This window comes from Corvus hawaiiensis, chromosome 16 (assembly GCF_020740725.1).
Source record: "Corvus hawaiiensis isolate bCorHaw1 chromosome 16, bCorHaw1.pri.cur, whole genome shotgun sequence".
Taxonomy (NCBI): Eukaryota; Metazoa; Chordata; class Aves; order Passeriformes; family Corvidae; genus Corvus; species Corvus hawaiiensis.
This window is the reverse complement of record NC_063228.1, coordinates 10,927,165-10,951,296: the sequence shown is the minus strand read 5'-3', so window position 1 is coordinate 10,951,296 and position 24,132 is coordinate 10,927,165. Positions and strand designations below refer to the sequence as shown.

The window sequence follows — 24,132 nt, the reverse complement described above, 5'->3', positions numbered from 1 at the left end:
TTTCACCTAGCTTTATTATACTACACAAGTGTTTTATTCTCTGTGAACTATGCAGAAGTAGATTTGATTTACAGAAATATTTTCACTTCACCAAATACCTTGAAAAATGATATGGCAACAAATGCAGCAGAGAAAAGGTTGAAGAGATTCACATTCTCCTGCTCACATCCTCCTCACAAGAGACTTTTTAGTGCTACTCAGTTGCTACAAAGCCTTGGCCATCTCAGCCACAGAGTCTTGTCCCCTGTCTGGGCACCTTGTAAGGGAAGGAGGGTTTTCTTGGGAGGTGCAATATTTGTCTGTACCTGTGTCCTTGAGCTTCGAACAGAGACAGACACTGCTGTTCCATCCCCTTCTTGCCAACAGAGGAATCTGCTCAGAGAAACCTTCTCACAAGAACAAACCTTCTTCACAGAAAAGTAAACAGGAAAAGTCTGGGAGCACAGCTGATTAAAGGACACGCCAGTGCACATTAAAATATTTGCTAATTGCAAATCTATTCTCCCACTGAGCTGCCAGCTCCTGCTCTGACTCACGTGAAATGTCAGATGGCTCCAGCCTGCATTAATAACCTCATCCCTCAGCTGCTCAGGAGAGAGGAGACAGCAGCAACACCAGCACTGATTCTGCTTCTTTGTTCTTACTTCTTCCCTTCCCCATCCCCACATTTTTTAGGGGTAGTTTGCTCAGCATACAGTGCTGAGTATGACCTGAAAACCCAAAGAGTGGCCTAATATTAAGATTTTATTGCAATGTTAGAGAAGAGCCATGTCAAAGATGATGAGACTAAAACCATGGGCAAGATTTTTCCATTTGTTGCAGCTTTTCTAATCAACACAACATTGCCATGAAGGAAGAGGCTGGACATCTCCCAGCAGCCTGTGAGAACAGGCAGATAAATCATCCCAAACAAAAGTAAAGCAAAGTTAATAACTTGAACATGTCAGAAGAGCTGCTTCCATAAGAAAAACTTTCACTCACATGAGTTAAATGTTTAGGTCTGCTTAAAAATCACAGTGTGGAAATAAAAAGAGCGAGCTCTGGCTGCTGATGATTGGGTTTGGGTTACAATGTTCAAAAGGATAAAAAACCACAAACTCCCACCAGCTGATTGAAACTCTTTCCCTTACTGTTTTTGTGTTGTTCCTGGTTCAAGCACTGGAAAGACATTGAAAGAGAAATTTTTATAAAAATAGAGAGAGAAAAAAGGTTGGAAGCAAAACAGCAGAAAAACAAGGCTGTTGTTCCAATCATAAGGAACTTGCAATTATTGTTCAAATCAGGTCCTTATTTGGAATTGTATTTCTAATCCAATAAAGTATGTCATTTCAGGCACATAAATAATCTCCATTTTTAAAGGGATTTAAATTTCACTTCTTTAATGGGCTGGTGATATTATACCAGGGAAATGGTAGCACAAAATGACTGCTATCATTCAGCAGTATGCATTTATTTGACTCTAGAGTTTAAAAGGCCGTGGTTTGCATAGTACTTATCTAACTACCCACTTATTTTCTCTGTACTTCTGAATCTAAGGAGAGTGTTTACTTTCAGCAGGACAAGAATGTGGTTTCAAAAGAACTGATCAACGTTAACCTTGCACAGTATTACACATTATATCTATTTCTCATAAACTGTTAGAGAGCCAGCTAATATATAATTTGTACACAACAATATATCTGCATCCATTCTGAATATGAGTTTATAAATCTTCTGCTGTTTTTAATCTTCAAGCTCTTAAAACTGTTCATTAAATATATTATCTACACATTTTTTTCAACAGCATTTTGTCAGTGTGTGTGAATTTTGCATAAAGCCCAAAATGAGACATGCATAAAACTGCAGTTTATCTAGGTGGGCATAACCATTCAGCAAACTTTGTTTAATTAGTCACTAAATCAGTCTTTATGACTTTGTTGACTGACTGATGTTTTTAAAATATGACTGACTCTTCTTAAAATGTCAGCCCTTGTTATTTATTATTTTAACAAATATTGGATGCCATAATCTGGTGCTTAAATACCCACTATTGTAATTCAGTGCTAATGACAATACTGACATGAGAGAACTATTAAACGGGATACAGAGTTGTCACATTTTCAGACAGCAAAATGCTCATCTGTGACGCGTAGCATATGGCAGAAACCTGGGAAAATCATCAGCAGAGCTAAGAATAAATGGAAGCTGTGTTCCCTGAAAAATATAATCTGACATCCAAACACAGATAATCTTGAGACGTACTTGGCATCCATGAGTTCAGTCAACAGATTATAAAATCAGAGGCTGCAGCACCACATTTCCAGAGAACAAATCACAGCAGAGCTCCTAACGCTGAAAACTCGATGTATAAACATGCTGCTTTTTGTATATACTCTGTAAATAGATCATTAGAATACTACAGCTAATTATGCTTCAAGCCTCTGCAGAGTCACGTGCTCACGTGTTTATCCAATTTCCATTTTTTTGTTGCCTGTCTCATACTTCAGCAGTTTTGATGTGCAGCACTTAAAAATGCCAGTGCTTATCAGAGGCAATCCTGAAGCAGCACGGGAACTGTCACTGCCTGTGCAGAAAATTCACCTGGAGCTGCAGCACATCTCCCAGCCCTCCACGTGTTCACCTGAGTTATCTACTCCAGCGATCCCATGGGCTTAGAAAGGTGCCCTGATGTGACAGGAAACGACTAAACACAGTTTCACTCCTCTTGTGTTCGGGTCAGGGACAGGGTCCCAATACAAATACAAAACATCAGCGTGATCCTCTGCTTGGGAAAGGCCATGACTGTCATTTAACCTGCTGCTCCTTTTGGGGCTGCTCCTCAAGGAGACAGAGAACTCTTTCAGCTCTTCATTGAGACACTTCTAAGATGGCAGGATTTCTGGTTTCTTTATCTGACACTTCATCTTGCCATTAAATTTCAAGAGTCATCATAGCAGCATGTTACCCAAAGTCTGATAGTTTTGTACACAGAATCAAAGCAAAGGAGGATTTGGAAGATTTAAAAAGAAATCTGGTTATATATTTTCTTGACAAGAAATATCACAGGAACAATTATGGAACATCCTGCTTGTCCCTAAGTCTCCTGGTGGTCCAGCAAGAGCCTTTTCCTGCTCTGCATTTTACTTTCAGGTGGCTCTGAGCAGACTGGGACACAGCAAACCCTGTTGGCTGACAGCTCATGGATGTCTCCACTGATGAGTGCAGTAACTCTGGTTCAGTACCAGTTCTGTGCTTTAGGTTCAGTCTGGTCACACAATGCCCTCCTGCCATGTGCTGAGCCATGGACACAGGACTGCACAGCACGGCGCTCCCCCCTCGGGAACAGGGAGCACGTGTCACTATTGTTTAATCCAATGCCAGCTTGGACATCAGTGGAGCAGTGCCCTTGGTGCAGGTGCTTGGTCTGAGGCAGGAGGGGAGCAGGGCACAGGAGGGCAGGGAGGGCTGTGGTGACACCAGGAGTATCCACGTCCCCACATTCCTTACAACACTTTGCCTCTGGTAACAGGGAATTCTATTCACACTTACAGTAAAGCCTTTGCCACTGCTCATAAATCACAAAGGCATCTTAAAATGAGTGGATATCACTGTTCCACCAATTTAAAACCACTTTTGACTGTCAGAGGTATAAAGGAGTTCTAGTATAAATAGGAGTATGGTAGTAATCTGATCTCATATCCACAGGGGGGCCGATTCTCTTCTCATTTACATCAGTTTTATTTTCATATAACTGCATTAGTTTCAGTATTTATTTTTGCATGAGTGACAGCAGAATTATGCCCAGCATAATCACACGTGAAGTGTAAAAATCCAACTTGACTAATTTCTTAGTATTAGCCACAAATGCTAGAAGCCAAAATAAAATCTCAGTGAAGGCTCCCAGTCTGGTCTTATTCTTCATTTCTGCTCCATATCCAAGCTGGACATGCCTCTGAGTTACAGAAAGAAGTATGAGGATGGAGCCAAGTAAAAGTAGTTCAGACAACCTGGGTTCTACTGAATTTTAGTGTTCAAATAAAACTAGATTTGAAGAGACCTCTTGGGAATTCATATATTCTCTGCAGAATTCTGCCTTGTTCAAATGGCAGCAAAGTCTAAGAGCTGCTTGGTAAGGCAAGGAGCTGGAGAGAGTTGTTTCAAGTGATGAATCACTCAGTCAATATTTTGCCCATCTCAGGTTGCTGTTGGTTGGGTTGAGTTTTTTATAGCTCCATACACAGGGAAGACAGTTCAAGAAAGGCCAATATTTTGGAGAATTCTCCTCCACGTTCTGCTATTATCCTTGACAGCAGGTGGTGGAGCCAGGGGTGGGGAATAAAGGGTGGTGGCCACAGCCATATTTTGGTTCTGCTGCTGCGAATAAGAAGGGGCCAGGAACCACAACGCACTATCCAAGGCAGGCTCCTGATCTTTCTCTTCAGATCACACCTTTATAAGTGCCAGGCCCAGTCCAAAGTAGCACAGGCAGCAATTTCTCATGAGCTATTTATTGGCTGTCCCCCATACCTAAAGTCTCAGGGAGCAGGTAAATCTGAATAAAGCTGACTTTACCACAGAAATAACCCTGCACTACTGACTTAAATAACAACATACTGCCATTAATGGAGTATTTTGTTTGCCTCTCCCTTCAGTTTTTAGTGTAAAAGCGATGAGCCCCTCCCACATCCAACAGTTCCTGTGGACGACAGAGACAGACCCAGGGCAGAGCTTCTGCACTTTACACTTCCCATAACCTGCTTTTCTCTCACATTTGTGGCACTGCTGTTCTGCCACCACAGCTTTCCTGAGCTGGCACATGTCTGAGCCGTGCTGTCTTGTGAGCCATACAGTCTTTATGTCGAACACTGATCATTGCTTTCAAAAGCCTTCCTGATAAATAATAGATAAAAGAGAGGAACCATGGCGTGGTTTCAGGTTTGAGTGCTTCACACACTGGAGTAACAAGTGTTACGTTTTCAAGGGTGTCAGGAATACAAAACAGGAACGGAGGAAAGTGGCAAGAAGAGTTGAAAAAGAAGAGGAGAAAGAGGCTGGCCCAGCAGAAGGCATGGAATGGAAACTGTGGGAAGCATTAAATTGCACTGGTCCATGCTGTGTCCTGCAAAGCCACAGGTGTTTCTGTGCGATGAGTGCACCATCCCAATGGATTCCCCTCATGGGAATGATGGAATCCTCATCCCCTCCACCTATCTCAGCTCCCATTTATATTGCTTCTGAGTACAACTACTGGGCATCTTGAAGGGCTACAAATTACCCAGTGTTTCTCAAGCCAGTCCATTGGAATATCAGCATTTTCCCTGCCGAGCAGTGATGAGCAGCTCTGAGCTCTCGTGGTGGAATCTGCCCCATAACTCATGTAACACTCACTGATACAGCCTAGTTGACAGTTTGTCATCATTTTTTTATAACAAAACCCCAGCTATTTCTCTAAAGTCAGGGGGTTAAATAAATATTAATTTTCTCAATAACTCAGTGGAGGGTTGAATGGAGAACATTGCATTTTGGTTTTCATCGCTTTCATTCTACATCTACTTTTCCCATTTTAATGGTAACCAGAACCTGTCAGGATTTCTAAAATCAAATATAATGAAAATTAATTACTAAAACCCATGTTTGATTTCAAACTTAGAAAAACCCCCATAGCTATTTTATAGATTTCTTAATAATTCAGAGCAAATCTATTTTTTAAAATAGTGTAAATTGAAATTTAAATAAATTAAAGAGATTTTTATTACCTGTTTTCTCTTTCTCAGACTTAAAGTCTTTATAGAGCTATAGATGGTAGGAAGTATTTATTTATTTCAGGAAGATTAGAAAAACATATCTGTGTTTTGTGAGTCTCAAATATCTTGACTTTCCATACTTTGGTTTGCCTCTTCTTTCCTGCAAATATCTTATTTTTTACTTTTTGAGAACAGTAACAAAAATAGAATTACTTCTTTTAAAAACATCTAGCTATTTTTAATGTTTTATTAATGTTTATCAACTCCGGTCCTGTCTTTCTTCCATGTGATATGTCAAGATCACTCTGTGTACCTCTGATGGCAGACATTCTTTTTGCCTAAACACTCTTGGGTTGGGTTACCAGCAAAGACAAACCTTTATGATACCTGTGAAAGATTTAGAATGGCAAATTTCATCAGTCTTTGAAACCAAATATATGCAAAGTGCTGCAATAGGCAGGGGAACAAAGACTCATTTCGTGTTCAGATAAAAGATTTCAATTTTTGCTTTTAGAAAACATTGCATGAAGTAACTAGGTCAGAGCTGTGCTAAACCACACTTCATCTATCTGATATGCGTGCTGCATAACAGCTCTGTTTAGTAGTTTAGATTTGACCTGAATTAAATATGAAGCTCAAAATATATGATAAAACAATAATAAGAGATCTGACTTACCACAAAGCTTCCATGCTGAATATGTGACCATCTCCTCACTGGTCAGTTCAACACCACTCGTGGTGCTTCTGGCCACAGCCCTGGCTCCTTCCCCCAGCTGCAGACACCTGGCAAGGGCAGGCTGGGACAAACACCTCATGATGGGGAATGGGAGAAGTGTCTTCCTCCCTGCGGAGTTTCTGCACCATAAAATTGAAATCCAAAAGCCTATTGAAAAGAAAGGAGCAAGCCTCAGTATTGGCTTTATTTCTGTGGGACTCACATCTGTTATTATCTCTCACAACGCCTGAGCAACATTTGTGCAAGGATCCCAGCCCATGGGCTCGGGAGTCTGGCAGCAACCACACACCAGCTCTGAGCTCAGGTGTGCTGGTGATTGCCAGCAGTGCTGGTCTGGAGTCACACAGAGAAAAGGGAACCACGTGGAGAGGTGCAATCCCCTTTGGAGAGTGAGAAGACCCCGGAGTGAGCGGGTGCAGGCATGTCCTGAGGAGGGCCAGCATGGAAGGGGTGTCCAGCCTGCAGCAGGTCCCTGACCCCCTGCACTGGGAAGGGTTCCTCAACTCCATCACCATAAGGAGCCCTGGTCACTGCGGTGACCCAGAGCCTGCTCTCCTGATGAAAGAATAACACTGAGTGTTGTCATTTCCAAAGGAACCAAAGGACCTTTGGTGAAGAGTTATAGCCCTTTCTTTGGATCAAGATACAAACAGGGACTCACAGGAGGTATGCAGCTCTTAGAAAAAATACTTGAGGTAGATTCGCACCAAAAGTCAAAAGTAAATTACAGTTGAAACCCTCCTGGTGAGGATCATTTCTGAATATGAACTTGTACTTACAACACCCACAAAAGCCTCAATTATTTTTTTCTCTGCAGTACCGTGAGATGCAGGCAATCCTGAGGCATCAGAAAAAATAAAAAATGGAAAAAAAAATATTTTCTTTGGAGGGTGATTTGGAAAACATATTGCAGGGTGTTTTGCAACACATGGAAGTGTATAAATAGTCAATTGCATTAAATAGAATACCTTGTATACAAGGATGTTTCCTAGGTTTAGCAGCTGCAATTTAACTTTCCTGCACTTTGTATATGGTTCATCTCCATGGCCATCCCCTTACAAGGTGCTTCCTTCACAGCTTCTCTCATTGGCTACTGCTCCAGGTGCCAGGTTGTAAGAGACTTTGCAAATCAAACTCAACACACCTTTTGTGATTAATCTTTGCAAGAGGAGGGGTTGACTTTCAGCTGCCAAAGCAGACCTTCCATGACACCACATTTTTTACATCCCCTGCATTCAAAGGATATTTCAGAGAGATGTAAATCAAGAGTGGGGTGGATGTGTGCACTGCCTGTCTGCACTAATACAGGTCTGCAAAAGTTTTGCCTGCTTACCACAAGCCTCCACTTTGTTCCAGCCATGGCACATGACAGAAGCTGTGAGTAGAGTCCACCAGGCTCCCTTTGTGCCACCTTTGCCTGCTGGGTCACCCCGCCCAAGAACCTTTGGCAATGGCCTTCACGGAAAAGCAAAGAAATCTGCTCCTTGGCAAGCAGGATTTGCTGCTCCAGTGTGCCAGACCTGAGCCCAGGCACTGTGAGCACAAATCTGCTTTATGTAAGAAGAGAACTGCAGTAGTGGCATTTTCCCTTTTAACGCATCATCTACAAAATGAGAAAATAAGTGAGGTTGCTAATGTCCTTTTAAATGATATATACTTATGTGTTATATAATGTATAAGCATTAAAAATACTTTCTTTCCCCTTTTTGGGGGCAGCATACAGTTTTGCTTGTGATTCAAACAAGTTTGTAGTTTCTTCCCTAACACTTGAAGTAGGAAGCTGCTGCTGAGAGGAAGGGGAAAAGTGTTTTCATATTCTATGATGAGACATTTCTGAATTAATCTGTGGTTTTCAGGGATTGCTTCCTTGCTTACAATTAGCTGAAGGTCTGCCAACTAATTCTCTGGCTCCTAATCTAGCAGTCTCCCCAAAGAAGACAAATCAAATACCTGGGAACTGAAACTCAGCACTCTCCTAGGCAGTAAAACCCTTGAAGCCAGGAGAGGCAGTGGTTTGGTGGTACAGCTTTCCTGCCTGCCCTTTACCAACAGCCCTCTTCAGCCTTCCTCTTCCCTCTCCTGAGCTTACAGGGGCTTATTAGCTAATGACCTACTTTGGCATCCCCAGATGGTCCTTCATGGCTAAGGAGTTAACATTTTCCCTGCCTAATTATCAAGATGATTATAATAAGTTAAACAGTGGAGTAATTTGTTCGCAGGTTGGTCCGGATTTAAAGTTTATTTTTTGCCAGCCCTGCAGAAGTATTTCCACATCTGGAAGTGTATCCATTTTTTTCAAGCTCTTCTAGCTGGTTGTATGAAAGTTTTTTGCTGTCTCTTCAAATCTGGCCTTACTGGCTTTTTCACTCTGACAATTTAGGCTACATCCAGTGGTCTGAATGTCAGATTTTGCCCACTGGTTCCTCATTCTTTCCCTAAGGTGGCTTCCTGCTCACTGACTGCTATTCTGAGACCATCAGATGTTTCTCCATTGGTTAATAAAAATTGGACTGAAGGTGCACCTTCTGAATACACCCTTTGAAGCCCACACATGGATTAAAGTTTAATTTTGATGAATGAGCATGAGCAGATTATGATGGTAGCATTCAAGCTTGCTCTGTTGACATTTCATGATTTTTTCTTTCCAGTTAATAGTGACTATTCAAAAGTCAAGCTGGATAATTCATTGGGATGGTACCTGGTATTAAAGTATTTGTCCTTTACTGAATAAGCACCATCTTCATTAGATCAAATCCCTAAGGACCCACCTCAACAACTTTCTTAATTAAATAATTATGGGTATCTCCTTTCAGCAACAGGAACCAAGGAGTTGTAAGACTCATGGGTTGTTAGACTTTTGACTCAACCCCCCACCTGACCCCCAACCCACACCCTGAAAAAAAAAAGAAAGAAAAAAGAAAACCTCCTCAGTAATTTCACTTTTTTTCCTGCAAAAAAGAAAAAAATCCAGGAAATGAGAATTTTACATAAGTCAACAGGTTATTAATCATTGGTACAGAACAGGAAGATACAAAGTCTCTCTGGAAACTCTACCATAAACACACGTAAATTCCTTCAATAAATGCAGGAATACTGGATTGAAACAGGTAAAATCCATAGTTCTTTCTAGATGTAAATGCAATTCATTTTCTTATGTAAGATCTATCTGAGGCATTATCCTAGAAAAATATGTCATTGTCAAATTAGCCCAGTTCAGCACTGGGATCTAATATTCTCGTCCTTAAGAAAGGTGTGATTCTCAACATGTGGGAGTACTCCAGAAACTCCTAAATCGGTGCCTGAGTGACAAAAATGATTAACACTTATAACATATATAGGATTTTTCAACAGAAAATACTAAATAGTTTTCATGAAGGAAATGTGAATAGTTAACTCCGTCTTATGGATGGGAAAAAAAGAGATCCAGGCAAGTGCAATGACTTTATAAAGGCTGTCCTCATCCTACCAGAGCTACCAACAGATCTATTTCCTGTCCACTGCTCATTTTAGTCTCAGATCTCTCTTTGAATTCACAAAAAGATAAGAACACTCATTGCCCAGTGATTGCAAAAGAGGCCAGCGAATCACAGGGAGGTGAAGACGTGTGAAGATGAACAGCAAGGGAGTGCTAAGGAAAGGTCAGCACAGACTTTCTCAAAATGTTTTTGCCAGGAGAGAAGATCAGCTGTCTACTCCCCCAGTCCTTAAATCTGATACTACCTCCTCCCAATTCAAACTCCTCCCAGGATATTTGATTAAAACACAGTCAGGTCACCACCACAGTTCCCGAACCACATCCAGTCCCACTGTCCAGCTCCCATAATGAAATTATTAACAATGGACTTTATCCTTTCTTCCTGCACCCTCACTTTACTCCAGGCCAACAGCTGGCATCTTGCACACTTCCCAGGTGAGAAGGTCTCTGTTGTAGGAGTTCCCAGCTCTGCTCTGTGCCATCACCACAGGAGCAATGGCCATGTGTCCAAGAGGATCCCAGTTACAAACTTTCTCTTCTGAGATGTGACACAATAGGGACCACCTGTGTACCTCTGTGACCTGGAAGTTGTAAGGATGTTTGCAAAAAAGATACCCTGCCCTGCCCTGTCACTTTAATTTCTGTCTCTGGAGGAAACTGAGCTTCCAAAGGTTTCTCTGGCTCACACTCTAAGCCTGACTGTGTAGAAACAGTATTCTGTTGGCCTTGCAGCCAGTACCATCACAAAACCTAAAGCTGAATAGTCAACTGAAGTTAAAACTAGAAGTTCTTCTGCTGGAGAAGCCAGCAGCTCCCTGCCTCTGCTCATATCCTGCTTTGTGCTGCAGTGACAGGTTATTTTACAAGCACAAGAGAGAGAATTTTCCCAAGCAGGGAAGAACAGACTGAAATAAAGCAGAAGAGGGCCTCCAACTGGGAACCTGTGCATGTGAGGGAAAGAGATATGTGCAATAAAATAACTACTTATCCACAAGAAATATACTTTAAAAACATCAATTAGAGCTTGTCATTACATGACTTCTGCATCAGATCCCTTTCAGGCAAATAATAATTATTAAAAATATGCTTACTGTGTTAAGTTACTTTCCATTAAAATGTTCTCACCTATTGAGCATTTAATTATCATACAATAAATTAACAATTTAAATAGCAATTACTTTCTTTAGTCAAATGTATTAGAAGCAGTTATTTATGGACTCTTGATTATAATAGATCCAAGAAACTCACAAAATTACAGCATGTCCCTGTGTGTGTATATCATTATTCCTAAAGTAATTGCAATTACAGGAGGCCAGTCAGCACAAAGCAGAAGCTGGGATGAGGTTCTCTGAAAGACCAACAGCTACAAGATCTTTCTTGACAGCACATGGCTGGCCTGGTTTGCTGGAGGATTGAGAATTGAGGGGCCAGCCACTGGGGTGCTGTTTTAATAAGTCAAATATTCTGCATAACATAAAAATAGAGGATAAAGGGCAACGGTTTGGGGGAGCTGATTGGAAAAACACAATGAAGGCTGTAGCAGGAGCTTTCAAAGTATGATGCCAGTGAGGACTCCTTTTGTGTCATTCCTAGAGTGTCATTTCAGGCAGAAAATCTTAGCAGCCCGTGGAAGGAACTGTTCAATCGACAGTAGAGATGACAGCAAAAATCCCCTTAGCTCAGAAGGGCTCATGGAGACCCTCTGCTCTTTTATCCCTTGCCCAAGTTTCCGAAGATGGTGATGATGCTCAGAAGACAAAATCAGGTTACTTAAACCAGTGTAACATCTTTTCACCTGCACATGGGAAGACCCTGCCGTGTTACCTCTCTGCCCATGTTCACTGGGTGAAGCTGTAAAATCTGATCAGTTTAAAACACTCCCTGGAACAAACACAAGGTACAAAAGAGCCCAAGAGCCAAGCACCGTAGAAACAATGAGCAAACAGATTTGCATGTAAGCATTTTGGTAAAAAGGAGGATTTGGAGATCTATAAAAATAATCAGGCCCATAACAAGCCACAGAGATAATTAAATCAGTGAAATGAAATATCAAATGCTGGCAGCCCACAAAGAATTTGATGATGATAATAATAATAAGGACTCAGTGGATGAAAAGGAAGAGAGAAAATTGGTCCATTAAAAATAATGGTGAACAAAATGAGGACCATGTGATGGAGAAAAGGGCATGTTACACAATAATTTTAAAATGTTTTCTCTGACAAGAAGAGAAGCTTCCTAAGGCAGTTATTTCTTCTACATCACTGAAAGATACTGTGCAAGCCTTAGAATATTCAACATCTCTAGAAAATAAGCCAGACTCTCAGCCAGGCTCTCAATTTGGCACATCTCCTTCACTCAATTTCAAAGACGTACATTAATTCGAAGTGTCGGGGGAGCTGGATCAGTGCAGATCAGTATCAGTGCAGAACGTGGACCATGTACTACAATACCCATTTATCCCCTGAACAAGAAGTTCATGGGCATTTTCCCATCTGGGAGTAAGTATGGATTGAAATACAAACTTTATTCCCCTTATAAATATACTGGAAATGGGTATAAATATGTATAATGTAAATTGGGAATAAGAACAACATGTACATCCTAGCAGGGCCAATTAAAAAGTCTGCAAGTCCAAAAAGCTCCACATTGTATGAAATTTATCCTAGTGAAGCACATAACTAAATGGAAATTTTTTTCTGAGGAAGGACAGACCTTTGGAAAGCACTGTTTGATTGAAGACTGAGGATGGGGTCAGGCTGTCTTGCTTGACTAACACATACATACACACGTCCTTGGGACACCCTGGCTATCACTTCCCAATATTTATAATATTCCTCTTTTCACCACAGGCTTTTAGCAGCTGCCTGACACAGTGCCCTGGGAAGCAGCTTCAGCATCAGCCACGAGACACCAGAAGCAGGGCAGGGTGGGAGGGCTTTACCCCGAGGGATGCACCTGCTCACTGTAGCTCTGTACACGCACGTCATCTTTAAATGAAGTGATAACAGAGGGCAGAAAAGTGATACAGGAGTATCTTTCCAGCTTGATGGGGAATGTACATCACTTGGCCTGATAACTTTGTTTTATTCAGCTCACCCACCGTTTGGGATTTGCTTGGTGTTTCTGATAGCACAGAAGGAAAACACAGGAGAGATTCTGGTTTCCCTGTTTGCACACTCATGAGCTCTCACCCCAGTGTGCTCAGCGGTGGCTGTTGAGGGCTCAGGATGGAGCTGAGCAGCTCAGGTTGTCACTGCCAGCTGCAGGAGGGAGGCAAAAGGCGACTCCCACTTGTGCATCCCTCTTGTTCCTGCTCCTCCTGTAATGCTGCGCTCCCACTCGCAGCTATTGGAATGCAAATGATGGCATCGTGTCTGACATCTGTAACTGCGGTGTCAGGCGGGGGAGCTGCTCTGGCTGCTCGGGCCCGGGAGGATGTGCTGATTGGCACTCACGGCGATGGGGTGAGCAGCCTCCGCGGCGCTAATTGCCCGTGCGGAGCCTCCGCCAGCCGAGCGTCGGGCTTTGATCCGCACTTAGCAAGGCACCAACACATTAAAGCTGTGACTAATGCTGATGTATATTATATGTTATTGAGGAACACTTGAAATCAGCAGAAAGATGAAACATCTGCTTCATCACAGAATGAGGGAGCTCTGTGCAAAGCAGCTGTTTAATTATCCAGCATCGTGTCATGTAACAATTTATACACCATACCCTTAATCCCCAATCGGATCAAGAGGGGAGTTGCTTTTAGGAACTAGGAAATAGAATGAGCACAGATATGTCATGAATTGTCAGCTTTAACATTAAAAAAACCAAATAAATTAAAAAATCTAAATAACACCTGTGTTTCCCTCCTACCTTCCAAGATACTCATCCTGAGAAATCCAACACACAGCATTTTCACTGGAGTTAGCCAAGCCAAAGTAACGTCTTTGGGATACAAACTTGAAGAGGATGCATTTATCAAAACTTAATGAAGGCTATAGCATTCAACTACCCTTTTCAAAGTTCATAACAGTAATTGCACTAGCCCTGGGTACAAGTTTCTGAACTGATGATGAGAAGTCTTGATTAAGCCTGAGTCCAGAATGCATTCATAGTTTTTCGAATAGTCCGGTACAGGGAAGTACCAATAATTGATTAATGATCCAAGGAATTTCCAAGAAGAGATATGTATGAAGAATCAAAATGTTTGTATCATTTTTCAAAATATTTTCTTAACTTTCAGTAACAATAAACAGGAAAGTAGGTCCATACATCAGTGTTTATGTGGCTGACATAAATGCAAAATAGGTATTTTTTGAGTTTGAAATATTGCATATAGTCAGTTAAGACCAGAAATTTATGTGACAAAATATTAATGTTGAAAATCATGGTCAGTGAGTTCAAAATATTTCGTGTGGAAGACTTCTAGATGGACAGACTTGTGGGATCCAAACCAGCCAAAAGAGGGTTTTGCACCTCTATGGCAGACCAGTCAAAAGGAGTATCCTGGCAATGCAGCAACACAGCTCAGGTCTGGTGCCTGGGAATGGGCCTTGGCACCATTGAATTTATTCATAGCAAAGCAGCCCGTGAGTCCCAGAAGGGTATCACACAGGGCTCTGATTTCCCAGGTTATTCATAAACACTTAGAGGCTCCCATTCATCCTGCATTTGACCCAAGTTAGGTAAAAATGGGTCTGGGTGATAAATCATACAGTGATTTGAAACACAACTGCTCTGGGCTTCTGTGGAGTCATAGGAGCTCACTGAAATGAAGTCTTAACCAGGAGGCTGCAAAGCAGTGACCCACAAGAAAACCTAATGTGTTTCAGCCTCTCCTTGCAGCCTTCCCAGCCTGCCCACACCAAGACGTGTCAGATGCAGAACAAGGGTTACAAAAATAATGCAGGACATATAGCCAAGCCTCTCAGCATTGTGTTTACTGTATTGCCCTAAAAATACCTGCCTGGCTTTGTCTGGTGGTGCAGGATTTTGCAATTTCTACAAATTTATGGACTATTTTTCCCTTCTGGATGCTGCTGTCTATGTTGCCCAAATGTATTCACCCTCTAGACCTTACAGCCTTCTCATTTCAGCCCCTCTGTACTCTTTCTCCTGTCCCATCCTGCTTTGCAATTACTCTTACTCCCCTTACTGTTATTTATATCCCTCTTACCTAAGTCCGTGTGAAAATAGCATGGAATCAATATATTTGCCTAAAACTATTTGCTACAAATATACCAAAAAGATCATATTCCCTCTTCTGTCTCTTCCCTTGAGGAAATGTACTCATTAATTTGATTTCCAGCTTTCATTTTGTTTTTAAAGGGAACAAATGACAATTATTGTTTACTTTGAAGTGTGATCTTTAGCATGAATAATTCCCCAAAAGAAACATCTGCTTTACAGATGAGTTGTGACAGCAAAGAATATGCTTCCATATTTTGTATATTCACATCTGAGGGGCAAGAGTTGGGACTGAGACTGACTTTACAGCTTCACACTGCAGTCCCAAGAGACCAAGATCACTTCTCAGGAGTGTGTCCCGGCCTTTTGGGGTATTTTGTGTCATTTCAGGGTGTGACACAGTATCTTTGTGTCTCAAGGTGTGCTTGTGTCCATGTCAGCTACCAAACGTTACTTGGCTCTCTGGGTGTTGTCCAGCCCCAAGATGACCTGCTTGTATGTCCAGGGCCCCTGGACATCAGTGTTCTGTCTTTCATGCCCTTCCTATTCAGCATGTGGCACAGGTTTCTGCCTGTGCCCAGCAAAGCTTGGCTGGCAGCCCATCTCTCCAGCTTGTTAAAGCTACTGTCTGCACACCAGAATGGTTTTTAGCAACAGCTGGACCCAGGCCAAAGCTTGTCATGTAAATTGAAGTCCAAACTTCTCCAAACTTTCAGGCCTTTTAGCATCCTTGGCTGACACTTTCTGAGCTGGCTGGTGGATTCAGACTGTTTTCATATCCTTAGCAGTACACACAATGCACTGCAAAATGAACATCAAACAGGAAAAGATTGGGTGTGCTTAACTGTGAGCACTTTATGAAAGCAAGGAAAGAACAATCTTTTTCCTTTGTATGTCAAATAGGTTGAGTAGCACTAAAGAGAATATTCAAGATAGGTATCAAGAAAATAATTTCATGGAAAGGGATATGAAAAAATAGATTACCTGGAGGCAGAGTGGTCTCCATCACTGGGGATCTCTGAAGACAGATTAGACAGACAGCTGTCAGGACTGGTGCAATTATCCCATTTGGAGGAGGAGGATTGGGTTGCTTCTCAAGCCTGGAATTCTCTGATTTTATCTTTCCTACCAGCTGCTTACCCTGTGCTGGCTCTGGAAGGAGAAGCTTGTACTGGAAGTATCCTCCTGCAAAGAAGCTCCATACCATTCCTCCCTTTTTCTTTACCATAAATCCACTGCTGACCCTTGGGATCATAGAATCATGGAACATATTGAGCTGGAAGAGACTCACAAGGATCATCAAACTCCAGCTCCTGGCCCTGCACAGGACACTTGTTGCTATCTCATGGCTGAACAGATAAGGAAGGTTTGTGTTCATCTAGTGCAGAAGTGAGATTTGACCTGTGGCACCTTCAGCAGCCTACCAGCCCCCAAGCCACAGAACTCTGCCCATTCCAGCCTGTCCCCAGAAAGGGGCCTGGCAGGGAAATACAGATCTCAGTTTGAGAGGGAGAGAGGATGGATGGCATCTATCATATGCTCTTTCCTTTTCATTCATACCTTTCTTCCAAATAACAGCTTGTGGCTGTTTTACTTAAATACTGAGCTGAGCTTTGAGCTCGTGAATGCTTAGACCACCTTGATGCAAAGTGTTGCAGTCGGGAGTTCAGATTCCTTATAAATCTATTTTTCTTGAGATTTCCCAGCACTCCACATACAACTGTCAGCAGCCACAGCACATCTCCAGGATGGTGCAGTTCAGGAGCCACTGAGCCCCACAGGTTTTGCTGAGAACAAGAGAGAGCTGGAAAGCCCTCACCTTCCATGGAATGGGAGCTGGCAACACAATCTGCTTCACCAGAAAATGCTCATTATTTTAATACCTCTTCTTTTTCTCCTCTCTGTTACTGAGGAGTGGCTTTTTAACATCGTATTACTTATGAAAAATAACAACACTTAAAGGTAGAAAGGAAATAAAATGGGACTCATACAATATACACATAGACACTCTTACTGGGTATTAACAGAGCAGAAATTGCTTACAAAATATTCCTTATTGCCCATAACAGCGTACAAATCTTCCAAATTTGTTTGGCTGCATTTAATTTCTTTTTTTTTTTTTTAAGAGACTGGGAAGAAAATTTAAATCCTAGTGATTTGTAAAATGCTCTACCAATACAAGAAATTACAATGCTACTTGATAGAAACAAGAAAAATTAGAAAGCCGTTGAACATACAGACAAGAAAACATCTTCTTTTTAATACTCCCCATGATCCACAAAAGCCCATTTTCAATCCAAAGCTGCCACTGATGAGGTATTTCAGTATATTGAAATAGCATTGCTGGAAGGTGTATCATGGACCTGAATGTTCTTTATTAAACTATGAAAATGATCCTCTCAGAAAATACAAGCAGCACAAGAAAAACACAGACCACGTTTACAACCTGACAGCAGAACACTTTATGAGATTTATCTTTATGAGATTCTGAAATTCAAAGGGCTAAACTGTTGGGCTGTCTGAATATTTGATGTTACAGGCAGATGCTTCAGGAACAGATCCTCATCTTTTGTAGCTGGTGTAACTCTACAGGCTCTAGCACACTTATTTACTAGCAGAGTTGTTTACTTACACATTAGCTGAGGATCTCAGAAGCTGGTAGAGAAGGTGACTAGCACAGTTCACATCCAAACAGAGTGATCTCCTACTAATTTCCCTGGGAACTGAATCAGAAACAACAGGCAAACCTCTCTGTCCACATCATCATCTCCTTATGAATCCATTGCACAGGTAGTTCTTCTCTTTTGTTAAGCTTATTTTGCATAGGTTTATTTATTTATTTATTTAGTGGTTTAGTACACACTCAAAATGGAAATGAAATTACAATGAAAATATTTTGTGTCTTCAGCTGCTTACAAGGGGTTTACACGTGGTTAAAGTTAGCCCAAACTGCTCACTGATGTGCACCCAGCAACAAAGACCTGATCCAAGGCTCAGGGAAATCTTCCTAATGCCTTTTGCAAGGCTCATATCTGGCTGTGTAGGAGCTACAATATCCTCTGCATCTTATCACCTTTTGGTCACAAGAGAAAGAAAAGGATAATCTCAGCTGATCAGAATATGTTTGTATAAATATGCACATTTTATATCCATATGTCCTTTTCAACCATATGTCCTTCATTTTTATCTGTAAGAGGAATTTAACTTTGTGTTTGCTATACATTTTGATAAAATCTAGATGGAAAATTGCAGAGAATTAATGTTCTTCAAGGGCATTTGGGGTTTATAAAAAATAGAGAAACTGGTTTTGAAATGTAACTAAACCCAAGCTTTTGAGAGTGAGCCAGAATGGCCTCCCAGAACCTAATGGCAGAAAAAACATCTATGACAAGTTCTACTGGGTCCTAGGGGGAAAAATAGTGTTTATAACTGATAGAAAGTACTGGGACACTTCATGCCTTTAAGCAAAATAATCACTTAAAAACCAGAAGGAACCTGCAGTGAGATCAGCAATCACATCTTTACCAGTGATAAATCTAGTAAGAATTAGACTATCTTTCAGGCTGTTCTGAGCTCAAGGCATGACTGCCAAGTAATTGTGATGAGGAGCTGCACTTGAGTCCTTACACACTCACTTTATTGTTCTATCTACCCACTATGCAAAACAATCAGGCTCTGTCACAGAATATATCACCTGTGATTAAAGATGTGCTGCACAAAACAGGACAGAAAAGCTTCAGAGCCAACTGGATAAAGAATTAGCATGGACCAGCTCCAGTTTTATAAACAACAGTACCATGGGAAAAACAGATCTGGGGTAATTCATTTTACCTCTTTGTGTTTCAGCTTTCTGATCTGTAAAATTGAAGGTAGTTATACTCATCTCTGCATTGCAGATCCCTGGCTCCTGGATGAGAGCTGCCTTGGGACTGGCCAGCTCACTCCAGAACAGGAGCAAATGTGAAGGTGTGCATCTGCCTCCTGCCTCTGCCAGGAAAACCAGGCATTTGTTCCTTTGCTACAAAACATTTAAGCTGCTTCTTCAGTTATAGTATGGAGCTTTGCAGCTCTTTCGGGATTTATTTGTTAGCTCTTTTTCTGGAGTGAAGTATATGACCAGTAGCTTTCAGGTATCTTCTAGGACTGCAACAGTGCCACAATGGTCTGTGGACAGCTGTGAGCCAATTTTTAAACAGCCCGCTCTAGGACCTATTACAGGCTGAAGAGGCACAGGGAGCTCAGCAACTTTGTATCACATACATTTTATTTTGCCTTTTGAGCAGCTTCTGTCACTCACATTGAACTGCATGCAGCCATGGCTTCAATTATCCAAGCTGGCTAATTAATAGCACATTGCTGCGATACTGAGTTACCCCGTGGGAGCTGCAGACTAAAGATCATTAAAAACCTCTCACTCGTGTTTTAAACAGAAATGGCAACTCTTCTCCCTCTCCTGGTCTTTCTAATTCTCTAAAGCAGTGTTTGAAAAATATTTAAGTAAAACTGGTCACTTGGTAAATGGGGCATTCTCAAATTTATGAGCAGAATCTCAGATAAAACTGTCCCAGTAGTTTGTTACCAGCTTTGAATTAATTGTCACAAACAAAGTAACTTGCTCGTGGCAGTGACACATTTGGAAATGCGGTCAGAGCTGACTTATTAAAAAGGTTATAAAAGCCTTTGCTAATGATTATGTACCACAACTGCTTTTGGCTCTTGTTCCCATAGCATATTTCCAGCAAAATCAAATGTAGACTCCTAGGAGCATAAGCTGGAAATCATCCTGCGTCAGTGAGCCCGAACTTCTCAAGTAGGACAGGACTCTGCTGAGACCTCGTGCTGTGGGCAATACTTCCAAAGAACCTTCAGAGATTAACTTGTAGAGTTAGTGTCTCTTAAGAGAGATGAAGTTAATTGCTGCAATCGCTTTATTTATGAATTTTAGAATTAATCCAGGCTTTTAACAAGTGTTCAAGGCATTTTATTTTATGGTTCCAGGTCTTGAGCCCTAGAGAAGAGAATCTATTTTTAATTCCTGTCATTTCAGTCATGTTACAATCTGAATAATACAATTTAAACAGGCAATTGGTGGAAGTAATGTTAACAAGTCACAGTAAATCCCAGCAGCACTTACCGAAAAACAAGTGATGCAACAAGCAAAGGTAAGGCTATTCAAGTTATGACTTGAAATTAGCTTTGCTGGAGAGAAAAAGTGTTTCAGTAGAGTGAAGTTGCAGTGCTTTGCAAGAATTAAAGTGCAGTTTATCATAAAAGAGTGAACTGATTTACTACATTACTGGTAGTGAATAGTAGTACAACTTCATGAAGGACCAAATTCTGTCCTCTAGCGTCAAAGTTGTAATAAAAATTTTAATGGTCATTCACCAGGGTTTTTACTATTTTTACTATGTTAAAATTGGAAAGATGAAAAAAGATGGAAACAAAAAATCTGAAAGGGTGAAATTTTTTGCAGTTTTGAAAAGTGGGATGTATCAAAGCTTTAATAGCTTTTATTATTGCTGTCCTCTGCAAATATCTTCTTTCAATAACAAACTGATGTAATCAGTCTTTCCAATCAGCTCTAACACGGAGTATCCTCAGACATTTACAAGCAAGCAAAATGCAAATGACAAACTGTGTACACTGGTATCTCTCCACGGGGCTCCTTTCCTCAAACCATATGCTTGTTTTCCATGCAAGAGCCAGGAATGAACCACCCTGAGCAGCTGGAGCTCAGATCTGTACCTGACCTCTGCACCTGAATTTGCACGCACAGCTCTTACAAAAAATATTGACCCTGTCCTTCAAGAATTTAATTCTTTGTGAAACCTGTTGTTCTGGAGTTTTTAAGCCACATCATACGTTCAGATTAAATTATGATAAAGAACAGGGAGATGAGTGAGAGGAATAAGGACAGAGATATATTTGGGAAAGTGCTGGCAGATGTGGCAATGGACCACCAAGGAGGTTCGTGGTGGGGTGGGGAACGGGGACAAGGGAAGAAGAGTAGCAACCCTGTGCTCAGACAAGGGAATGTGCTGCAGGTCAAGGGAATTTGCCAGTGTCAAGTGGCATTAAGAGACTGTCTCTGTGTGAGGCAAATCCCTGTAGACAGGAAGAACTGGGTGGCATTCTTCAGGTGAGATTAAGGTATGTGAAACGTGTGACAAGATAGGAAGCCATAGAGGACTGAGAATATGTAAGTGGAAGATATGATCAGAGCAGCAAGGAAGATATTTGAGCTGGGGAGATGAAAAGCACAGAGCTGACAACTGGCTCTCACTTCATTCTGTGCTTAAAATTAAATCCATGCTTAAGTGCCTCAGTGAACTGAGGCTGCTGGAAGGTAATGTACTAAGTAACCAGTAAGGAACACTGAACTCCCTTCTATTGTATATACGCACAATCCCACAAGGATAAAGAAACTAACATTTCTTTACAAGACTGATTTTATTCTGCTCTTGGACATTTCAGTGAAGTTGTTACAGCTGTCCTGCCCAAGCCACAGAAAAAGGGAAGGCCAACAAAGGGCGAGGGCATTAACATGCAAAGGGCTTTAGCAGACACAGAAATAAGTCCTGACTGTCAAAGAAAGGGCAACTTTTGATCATTCCTATGCTCACCTGTAGGTAATCTTCAGAGGCCAAGAATCATGTAGGAAGATGAGATGCTCTTTCACTGCAACTAAATCTTTTAAACATTTTTTCCTTTTCTTTTATATTTTTCAGACATTATTCATTGTGTTTTGATAGCCTCAGATGTTGTTTGGAGCATATCACATCCTGTTCATGTCAGAAAAAGAATGAAAAGGAAGTCACACATGGAAGTCATGCTGTATAAAAAGTCAGAAGAGACTAGTCAATTAAATGGTATCCAAATAAAGAAATGTGGGTGCCAACTCTTGCTCTCCAACAACCTTTCAGAGAAGATATAACTTAAGTAGAAGGAGGAATTTAGCCAAGACAAACCTGTACCTCTGAAACATAGGATGAGGATAATGAGGATATATTACATGTGGCACAGGACCAGAATCACACAGGGAGCCTGCACACACGTGGCATAGGCTGCACTGGCTGTGCCACTCCCAGAGAGCACAGGGCTGGTCCTGGTGGGCTCATGAGCCTTGTCTTAGGGACAGCCTAGTGAAATGCTGTATTTAGACACTGTTCCTTGCAGCACAGCCTCCCAGAGCATCTCAGGACAGGCTCTTTAGCAGCTGTCAGAAACAGACAAGAACAATAATTCCCTTTCCTCACAGCCACCGCGTGCCCGAGCCGCACACGTCCCTTGCCCTGAGCCTGCAAGGCAGCTGTCACCATCCTTGCCAGCACAGCAGACCCAGTGCCAAACCTGGGCACAGGCTGATTGTTGAGCACTTGTCCTCATGGTGCTTCCAGGGCAGGTGACTCTGCCTGGGGCACACCTGTCCCACACACTGACTGGGGTATTTCTGTATTATTTGGAAACACCTTTGTTAATTCTTCTCCCAGCAATATCTCTCCAATAACCTGCTTTCTGCCTCTTTCTGCCTGACCTCTAGTCTTAAGCAATTCTATGATTTATTCAAATCTTTTTGCATCCCCACTGAGGGCACTTATAAATTCACCTGCTATTGTGTTTAGAGTACTTGGGTTGATTTATAAAGATGACTACAAAATAAATGTCCTTGCAGATGGACAAGTGTTTAAACACATTTTCATATATGAAAAAAATAAATTGTGTTACTTTAGAGATCACAGCAGTAAAACTCCAATCGAAAGAAATAATGGAGGATAAAATAAAAGACCCACTTACCAGAAATGTAAGATGTGCAGAAGATTTACTTTTGTAGATTAAAAATGTAGATGAAGCTTTGAATTCTAGGCTTTCTAAACTGTAAAGCCTTGTGATGTTAGCAAAAAAAGGACTTTTCAAAACCTTTCAAGATATGAGAATCAGAAAGAGAGAGCTTATTTGTTCACTTAATGGAAGGTCTCACTCAAATTAGACAGGTTGATTCTCAGCCACCATTTTCTGCAAAGATGAAAAAATAGAGAAATGCCAAATGAGTGTGATTTTAGAGAACTGACTACCATAACATCACTGAGTTCTTATGAATGACAGCACTGTAGAACTGACATTTCATGTGCTTCTCCAAAGTATGCTACATTTCTATTTAGAGCCCCTATAGAAGTTAGTGATGGAGGAAAAGATCCAGAAACTATTCCCAGTCCACCCCGACTCTCTTCAGAATGAATACACCAGAGCACAGAATCAGGTTTTAGAAATGAGCTGAAGTGAATAGGATTGCATGGGCAGAATGTCAAAATGCTTCTAACGATTCACTCACTAACGTTGCACATAGAGGAGGGCTCAAACTACACTGTTCACATCCCCACTCAAATTTCCCCAAAGTGTGAAAATTAGTTTATCTCAACTCTCATGTACAATGTGCACTCTTTTCCCTTTAATAGCTTGCAATATATTAACAGGTAAATAGCATAATCACCAAAATCCCCTTTCCTCTTGCTGTAAATTGCCATAGCTTCCCAGCCCTCACTTTCCTAATCCACATATATCCATTGGCTATTTCTTTATATACTGAGGGTGGCATCAGCCCCAGATGAGCCTTTGGCTCATCTGAATGCGTTACCCTCTCTTAGGGCCCTTAATTAGTCTGACATCCGGTGAAACACCAGGAAAGGAAGAGAATAAGGAGGACTCAGACCTCTCCTGTTATTTTTCACTGACACCCTCTATAGTATCAGAAATGACGTGCAAGGAATTCGGAGCCAGGGCAGCCTTATCTGTGCTATCCATGGGCCAATCCTATTCTGGACTTAAAAAACCTGAAGCACTAACCATGTGGTTAGTACCCAACATATTGAAATGCATCTGTTCTTGTGCAGTGAATCCATAGTAACCGTTTCCTCCTCTCAGTAGGAGACAGGAGGGTTGAGCATTTTTGGAAGTCAAGCAGCTGCTTTAAGGAATTGGATCTACATTGGGAGTGAGGGGTGAGAGAAGGAGAGAAATCAGCA

General features: G+C 41.4%; 1 long non-coding RNA gene across 1 annotated transcript in view; it reads right to left on the bottom strand.

Moving 5' to 3' along the window:
• The window catches only part of LOC125334020, a 28,265-nt gene extending 5,155 nt beyond the window's left edge, over nucleotides 1–23,110 (bottom strand). The window contains exons 1-3 of the long non-coding RNA XR_007207051.1: nucleotides 22,907–23,110; nucleotides 21,736–21,894; nucleotides 6,400–6,606 (exon numbers count right to left, since the gene is read on the bottom strand). This is a non-coding gene — a long non-coding RNA (uncharacterized LOC125334020). The remainder of the gene's footprint in view (nucleotides 1–6,399; nucleotides 6,607–21,735; nucleotides 21,895–22,906) is intronic.
• Between the last annotated feature and the right edge of the window lie 1,022 nt (nucleotides 23,111–24,132).